General features: G+C 42.0%; 1 long non-coding RNA gene across 2 annotated transcripts; it reads left to right on the top strand.

The window, feature by feature from the left end:
• Positions 1-3,174: 3,174 nt before the first annotated feature.
• Positions 3,175-7,779, top strand: LOC138423368 (uncharacterized). Of its 2 annotated transcripts, none has more exons than XR_011250249.1 (2): positions 3,175-3,511; positions 7,180-7,779. It is a non-coding gene; the product is annotated as an uncharacterized lncRNA (long non-coding RNA). The 2 variants fall into 2 exon arrangements; XR_011250248.1 differs by having other exon boundaries at positions 3,397-3,511; positions 6,867-7,779.
• The last annotated feature ends 258 nt before the right edge of the window (positions 7,780-8,037 follow it).

The raw sequence follows: 8,037 nt of genomic DNA, 5'->3' as shown, positions 1-8,037 counted from the left end.
TTCCTAGTTTTTGCATATCTATTGTAGGTTTTTGACTTATGTTTACCAGACAGTCATTTACATTCCAACACATTTTGAAGAATCTACCTTTTTACCCTCCTCACTCACATTTTGTGTTCTTTGATGTCATGTTTGGCATTCTCATGTTTATCCCTTAATTATTTATTGTTCAGAGAAGGCAATGGCACCCCTCTCCAGTACTCTTGCCTGGAAAATCCCATGGATGGAGGAGCCTGGTAGGCTGCAGTCCACGGGGTCGCGAAGAGTCGGACACGACTGAGCAACTTCACTTTCACTTTTCACTTCCATGCATTGGAGAAGGAAATGGCAACCCACTGCAGTGTTCTTGCCTGGAGAATCCCAGGGATGGAGGAGCCTGGTGGGCTGCCGTCTATGGGGTTGCACAGAGTCGGACACGACTGAAGCGACTTAGCAGTAGCAGTATTTATTGTTACTAGTTTATTTTTATAATTTTGTCCTTTAATCTTTATATGAACTTATTTAAGTGATTGGCCCACAGCCTTTACTGTATATCTGTCTTTGTGTATGTGTGTTAGTCACTCAGTTGTGACCAATCTTTTTTGACCCCGTGGACATATTTGCCTTTACTAGTGGGATTTTTCCTTTTTATAAGGTCTTACTTCTTGTCGTATTATTCTCTTTTCCTCTTAGAAAATACTCTTTAAGACTTCGTTTAAGGTCCCCTTAGCATTGATGAGCGCTTGTAATTCTTACTTGTTTGAGATGTTTATCTTTCCTTTAAGTTTGAATGGCAACCTTGCGGAGTAGAATATCCCAGGTTATAGGTTTTTCTATTTCAGCACTTTTAAATATATCATGCCACTCCCTTCTGGTTCTGAAAGAAAAATCAGCTGATAGTCTTATGGGAATTCCGTTGTGTGTGACTGTTTTTCTCTTGCTGCCTTTGAAATACTCTCGTTGTCTTTAACTTTTGCTATTTTAATATATTATGCCTCTGTGTGGGTCTTTTATAGGTTAAGCTTGTTGGACTCTCTTTCATCCCTGTATCTGGATTTCTGTTTCCTTCTTCAGGTTCTGGATGTGATCAGCCATGATTTCATCAAATCTATTTCTGACCATTTTCTCTCTCTCCCTCTCTTTTTTTCTGGAACCCCTATAATTTGAATATTAGTATGGAAATCCTTGGTGACTCAGTGGTAAAGAATCCACCTGCCAATGCAGGAGATGTAGGTTTGATCCTGGAGTTAGGAAGATCCTCTGGAGAAGGAAATGGCAACCCACTCCAGTATGCTTGCCTGGTGAATTCCATGGACAGAGAAGCCTTGCAGGCTAAAATCCTTGGGATCACGAAAAGTCAGACACAACTTAGTGACTAAACAGCAATGCTAGATGTGTGTCAGAGGTCCCCTCAACTGCTCTCATTTTTAAAGTTTGCTTTTACTTTTGCTTTCCCGGTTGCTTTCCATCATTCTATCTTCCAGGTCACTCACTATGCATTCTTCTGTATCACCTAGTTGCCTGTTAATTCTTTCTAGTGTATATTTTATTCCAGTTATTTCACTCTTCAGTGCTGACTTGCTGTTTTCAAATTTCTTGATAAAATTCTGTTTTCATATATTCTTATCCCAATTTCAGATAGCATTCTTATTACTAATGCTTTGAGCTCTTCATCTGGAAACTTATCTCTACTCCATTCATTGTTTTTCAAGTGTTTTCCTTGTTCTTTGTTGGAAAGAAATTCCTCTTTCTTCTCATTTCTTTAACTTCCTCCCTCTCTATGAAATTAGATGAAATAGTTAGCTGTTTTGACAGCCTTCACTGCCTATTCCTAGGCAGTGTCCCTATGTGTTCCTGGGCTGGCTTTGGTTGGGGACCTGAATCTGATACGTACACAGGTTACATCTCCCCCAGGATATGCCGGCACCTAGCGCACTGGTAAGAAGTTAAGCTGGAGATAGAGGGGCTAGAATCAGAGCCAAGTGTGAGCTGGGGCTTCTCCCAGGCTCAGCGGTCATCACTGCTGTAATTTGGGTGTGGTCAGGTCCCAAGCTGCTGGATCCGAAGCCCTGAAGTGTGGTTCCAAGCTGATTTAATTGCCTCTACGGTTGTGCTCTCTACCCTCCCACCCCCCCGCAATGGCTGTTTGCCCCAGAGGGGATCAGTGCTAGAGCAAGTGGAGACACAGTGGGCACCTTGTGCGGAACATACACTGGGATGGTCCCAGGAAAACAGAGTTCCTGTCATCTCTGTGAGTGCAGCAGTGGGAACCTTTAGCCCAGTAAGATGTAGTGACAGGTCTTAGCAGGTCTATCCCTGCTAAGTATGCGCTCTCCTCAGCAACAGCAGCCCTCACCCTCGTGGGGAGCTCTTCCAGAGCTAGAGGGGCAGGGATGCCCACTGTGATGTTCATGGGAGACTGGCCAAGGCCCGGGGCAGCTTTGTCTACTCCCTCCACCTTCGGAAGAGGAGTAAGGAAGCCTGTGGGCACCCTCTTCACGAGCAGAGTTCAGGTTTCTTACAATCTACTCTAAGTCCCACTGGTTTTCAAACCAATCAAGGCAACTCATAGTCCTGTTGTCAGACCCTGGGATTGTGGTGCCTCATATACGGCTTGAACCTCTCACTCCCCAGGGAGGACCTCCAAGCCCATGATAGCCCCTTCCTTTTCTGTGCCCCCTGCCAGGAGCTTGGGTCCCAACCTGACTGCTTCTCTCCCCCTCCTACCCTACGTGGCATGGATCTTTCTTTACAACCTTGGTTGTAGATGTACTTTTCTGCCAGTCTTCTGTTTGTTTTCAGTGAGAATTGCTACACAAGTACATGTTTTTTTGATGTGTTAATAGGGGGAGGTGAGCTCCGTGTTTTCCTACTCTGCCATCTTAATCTCTTCCCTCCTCCACTTCCTTTTACTAGACACGAACCTGATGCCTGGGAAACTGGAAAGACTCATCCCCCCAAGTCAGCCCCTTCTGAGCCCAGTTTTGTTGAGGTGCAGTGGTGAGATGGTCTTACCAGAGGAAGCCCCCTCTTGGATAATTTGCCATTTTTTTTTTCTCCAAAAAACTAAAGACACAGTTGGATTACAACTCACGTTGCTTTATGTAACAGGATTCTACTTTGTTTGTCCAAGTTGGCAAAGTTTCTCTGTGAGGACTGGGGAATCTCTGCAGCTTCAGCAGGAGGCCTGCTGTCAGAGGGAGGGTGGTAGGCAAGAGCCGCTGGTTGTCAGCCTGTGAGAATGCCTTCAGGTGGCCACTGCGTCCTAAACACAGCCCTGGGAGAGCTGACATCTCCTGGAAGGGCTGCCAAAATATTCCCACACAAATATGTGGGAGTCTTTATTAAGTAGCTTACAGTTTCTGCTTCAGCAAATTCAGCCCACCGCTGAGAAGATACCCATCATGCCTTTAAAGTGATGCAAAAAGGTTAGCCAGAGAAGAGAATGTTTTGGGGAATCTTCATTCCAGGGGAGAAGTCAACCTCTTCTGCAACCCCTATCTCAACTGGGAAACAAAGCTGGGAGAAACAGGTAGTTGTGAGTCTGTGTGTGTGTGTGTGTGTGTGTGTGTGTGTGTGAATCCACATTCAACATATAATGCTGTTTTTTAGCAATACTAATTTCCTTGATTTAGGAAGGAAAATCTAAATAGAATTAGCTTGTCAACATGAAAGCATTACTGGTTATAATTTATTTTAGAATTTCAAAAGTATTTGGGATAAGAAGTCATCCTTGGCCAATAATTTGCAATATTTTGTACCCAGTTAATGACCTTTTACATATGGACTTGAGCAAAGTCCATGAGTACAATATATTTCCAGTGTCCCAATGGGTCAGGCCTAATTGATATCATTAGAGCTCCAGTCCTTTCTCATATGCCCTTGGAGATGTCTGTGTTACCAAGAAAGCTGCTTTTGATTTATTTTGCTTTTCTTCTTCATTCTTTACCTCTTTTCTTTTTTCCTTTCTCAAGTTCTGCTCAAAGGGCAAACTTGTGAAGGTTAAAAACCCACAATCCAACTGCAGGGTTGGAACATTCTGGCTTGCAAATCTGTTTCTAAAGTCGGGACATCTAACGAGATGCCCTTGGCATGTCTAACGGGTAGTGAGGGAATTTTTTTTTAAGGGGGCTGTATATGTGTAAGACACACTAAAACATTTCAGTCAGTTCTCAGATGTTTCTCGTTCCTGTTGGAAGAAAAGTATCTTCTGGCTCCAGCTGCAAAAAACTTGAGGTCTCTAAATGATCTTATAAAACTTTTCTCTATTAAGGTTCAAATTCTATGTCCCTTAGCTCTGATATAAGTTTTCATCCTCAGTCAAACTCATAATGAAACTTTTATAGTGATTGGTAAAGTCTTTAGGTTTGACTTATTTTTATTCAAGCTAAAACAATCTGGTAAGTATGTTCAAATTGATTGTGGTAAGTAAACTTATGTGTTTTAGATTATTTTCAAATTTCTCCATCTGTCAAGAAGAGGGATTCTGAAAGCCATCAGCCAGAGATCATGAATTTCAGTGGATTCTGGCAGTAACCAATGTTCAGTCATGCCATTTAATAGTACAGAGTCAATTAGTGCATTTATTTCTAACAAATAGATTGCATTGAAATATTAAATGCATCATTTTGATGTTTGATTAAAGTAGATATGTGAAAAATATGCCATTCATTAGAATGTTATCCTTGAGATATTTTTGGGTACTTCTTATCTTTATAGAGTTCAAGATAAATTACAGAACACTTTCACAAGCTTTTACTTAATTGATGCTCAATCTATGTAACATATGCAGAGAATTCCTGTGTTAAATAAATAAATGGAGACTGATAATTACTGATAATTAAAGAGGCCAAATAGTTTGCCTAGCTCCACACAGTTGAGCAAGAATAGAGACTAATGTTCATTCTGCATTAGCAGTCTGTTTTTTGGAGGTATACCAAACTCATAATGTGGCTTGCAAAACTGCAGTTTGTACAGGTCAGCTGCCCAGCCAAGGCTTTGTGTATATTGTTTCATGTTTTGCTAAATTAAACTACTACGATAAGTTTCATTTGTGTGTTTCTTTCTTTTTTTTTTTTTTCTAGGTCTTCTCTGACATTCTCCTCACTGCCTGAAGTATTCTTAATATATTAATATGTGTGTTATGGGGGGAAATAATTTTATTTTTACATTCCCTAGTTAGCAAACAGTGCTCTTTACTGTAGGACTTCTCGAGGCCTTTAATATGCTAATAAATGTTGCGAATATTCCAAAGGCCTGCAGACTATGAAGAGTTTGTCTAACTTAAATAATCTTGGGAGGTAAGTTATTTGCCCAAGATCATGCAGCTTAATTAGTGATTCCACTCTGCCGGCCTCTGGGTTCTCAGTTCAGAATCTAGGCCATGCCATATTGACTCTGATTTCTCCAGCAGTCATCTGTCTGTGCACTTTGCTCAAAATATTGTTTGAAAGTCAGGCAATCATAGTAAGAAGATGGCATTGAAAAGGAATTGAGATGCTGTAAAGAAATAGAGTTGCTTCCCAGCTTCCGTACCAGTTGGTAATTGAAAGTGAGAGCCTTCTGAAGAGAGAGGGCTTAAGAACATATCTTCAGCTTGACAGCAACTTCTTCAGATGCAGGGGATTAAGTGTTCTCTAAATCAGTAGCAATGACCGGCTCTAATTTTTCACAAACACAGCATTATTCCATATAAAATAACATAATCTACAAGGTTAAAACAGAAAGAGACAAGCATACAACAATATCCTGTTCTCAAAGGGAAAAATTTTCTTTCACAACAGATATTTTAGGGAATATTTGTACCGAAGTCTTATAAATTGGCAGAGTCTGACCATTTATACATTTCAAGAAGAGAAAGTAAATAAGAGAAATATTTAACACAGCAAGTGATTACAGGGAAGAAAATATTACCTTCAAACTCGCTATCCCTGACACTTTGGGGTTCCTGGGCTGAAGAACCTAGCCCACTTTATGCAAATTAGAAAAAGATACATCTCCTGGGCTCAAACAACCTTGCAGATAAGGAATCTCTTCTTCCAGGAGAGCCCAGCCCTCTTTAGGGCTGAGAGCTTGGTGAGCTGAACTCAGGCTGGATTCTAGCCCCACCTCCTCCTTAGCTGGGTGCCAAAGTGCAGTAAACTGCCCAACAGAGGCGCAAGGAGCACTTTCTACAAGGACTCACTCCTCTTTCTTCTGCTTCTTTCAAACTATGTGTCATGCTCAGGCAGCGAACATAGCACGATTAGGGACCATTACCACCTAATACATTTTTATGGGCAAGGAGTGTTCCATAGACCCCCCCCCACCCACCCACCTTGGGTGCAGATCATATAGCTATAAATTTCTCTGGGAGCTTCCAATTTCTTTGCTATGATGCTACATTCCCCCTCTACCCCATCGATCCTGTTCTCTGGAATTCTCTTTCTTATTCATCAGCCTTCCCTCTCTCCAAGCTCGCTTTTGGCATAGGCACTCTGACTCTCATAACCCTGCACATATGCAAGGTACAAAGAACTCCCTGGCCACGATCAACAATAAATTAATCAATCTCAGAGGCAGCATTGAATTACCACAGTTTTATTCCCACCATCATTCTCCCTCGCTTTTATCCTTCCTCTCAAAGAGTAAAGAATCTTGATATTGTTGGGAAAACAGATGAATGGGTTCAGTTAGCAGAGATATAATACTCGTGGTATTTCTTTGGGAGATCTGAGGGCTAAAGTGCAAAGGAGCCCCTCTTTTAGGTCAAGGAGTGGCACATGGGCTATTTGCTTTAAAAGGTATTGTGAGAATTAATCAAAATGAAACACAGGTTTGCATTCTCTTGGGGAGAGGTTAGATCCAAAATGAGGTCCACCTGAGACTAAATCTTTATTTGGTTGCAGACTGCACGGGAATGGACCAGACGCTTCATCTTGCCGCTGTTTCCTAAACTGAAAAATGGGATCGGGAGCGCCCCCCACTGGCTTTGCTGTGGAACGAAACCGACACCGAGTCTAGCGGGAGGATGTTGGCTTCCTGGCCTGGCTCTCTCTCTCCCCTCTTGCTTCTCTCCGGCGTTTCCCTTGTTTTGACCTTCCCTCTTGCCAGTGGCATCTCTCATCTTCGTCTGCCTTCTCTTCTCTCTGTTCTCCCACCTTCCCAAAAGAAGGTGTTATCTTTTTTCGACCTTGTTCTTTACAGGATTTTCTTTTGCAGGATGATGTCACAGCCTTTCCCCTCCTGTGAAGAGAACCATTTTGATCAAGACAAAACCACCATGGGATCCCAGGAAAGGTCACCTGGAGCTGCCTTGTGTGGAACCAGCCCCACAAAGAGACCGCCCTTCATGAAGCACTTTTGAATTGAAAAGAACGTTTCTATTCATCACGGCATCTTTCCCACATAACAAGGAGGAAGTTGAAAGGCTCACACCTGAACTCAAGGAGCATCACACTCTACATATTTTCCTTCACTGTAACCCTAGAACAGTGAGCTATTCCTCGAAAAAGGCTTTCATGGCCATTTCAAGAGAAATGCCTTGCAACTGATTAAGAAACTGACCCAGACATAAAGCAAGGGATGAGCTTTCATGGGTGATTTCCCCCCTGGGGTTACTGTCCCTGGGTCAGTGAGAAGCCATTTATGTTTAATAACTTTATACTGATTAAGAGAAAATAACATTCTACCCCATCCACCCCCATCTCCATTCAATCCTCCTTAGGACCAATTCAGACCTTGCAGGTGGACAAATTTTGTGTTTTTTTCATAGCATTAAAAGGTTTTCCTTTTCTCTCAATTAAAAATGTGTATACCATAGATTGAATATCTGGACTTCATTATGTAGATCTGTGAGAGGAATGAGACTGTGTCAATGTTGAATTGGAAGGGAATACTATTTTTCATTCCTGTTTCTACCTCTGTCCTAGTTTCTTTTCTCTTTCTGCCCTAGACTCGTCTTTCATCTTGGCCCCACCAGATACTCTGAATTATGGTAAACCCATCTGACAAAGCTCTGGCAAAGCACAACTGCCTTTCCAAGAATTAACATCTTCCTATGAGCTTCTATGTCATTTC

Source organism: Ovis canadensis, chromosome 18, assembly GCF_042477335.2.
Source record: "Ovis canadensis isolate MfBH-ARS-UI-01 breed Bighorn chromosome 18, ARS-UI_OviCan_v2, whole genome shotgun sequence".
Classification (NCBI taxonomy): Eukaryota; Metazoa; Chordata; class Mammalia; order Artiodactyla; family Bovidae; genus Ovis; species Ovis canadensis.
Note: the sequence above shows the minus strand (reverse complement) of the source record. Positions and strands in the feature narration are given on the sequence as shown.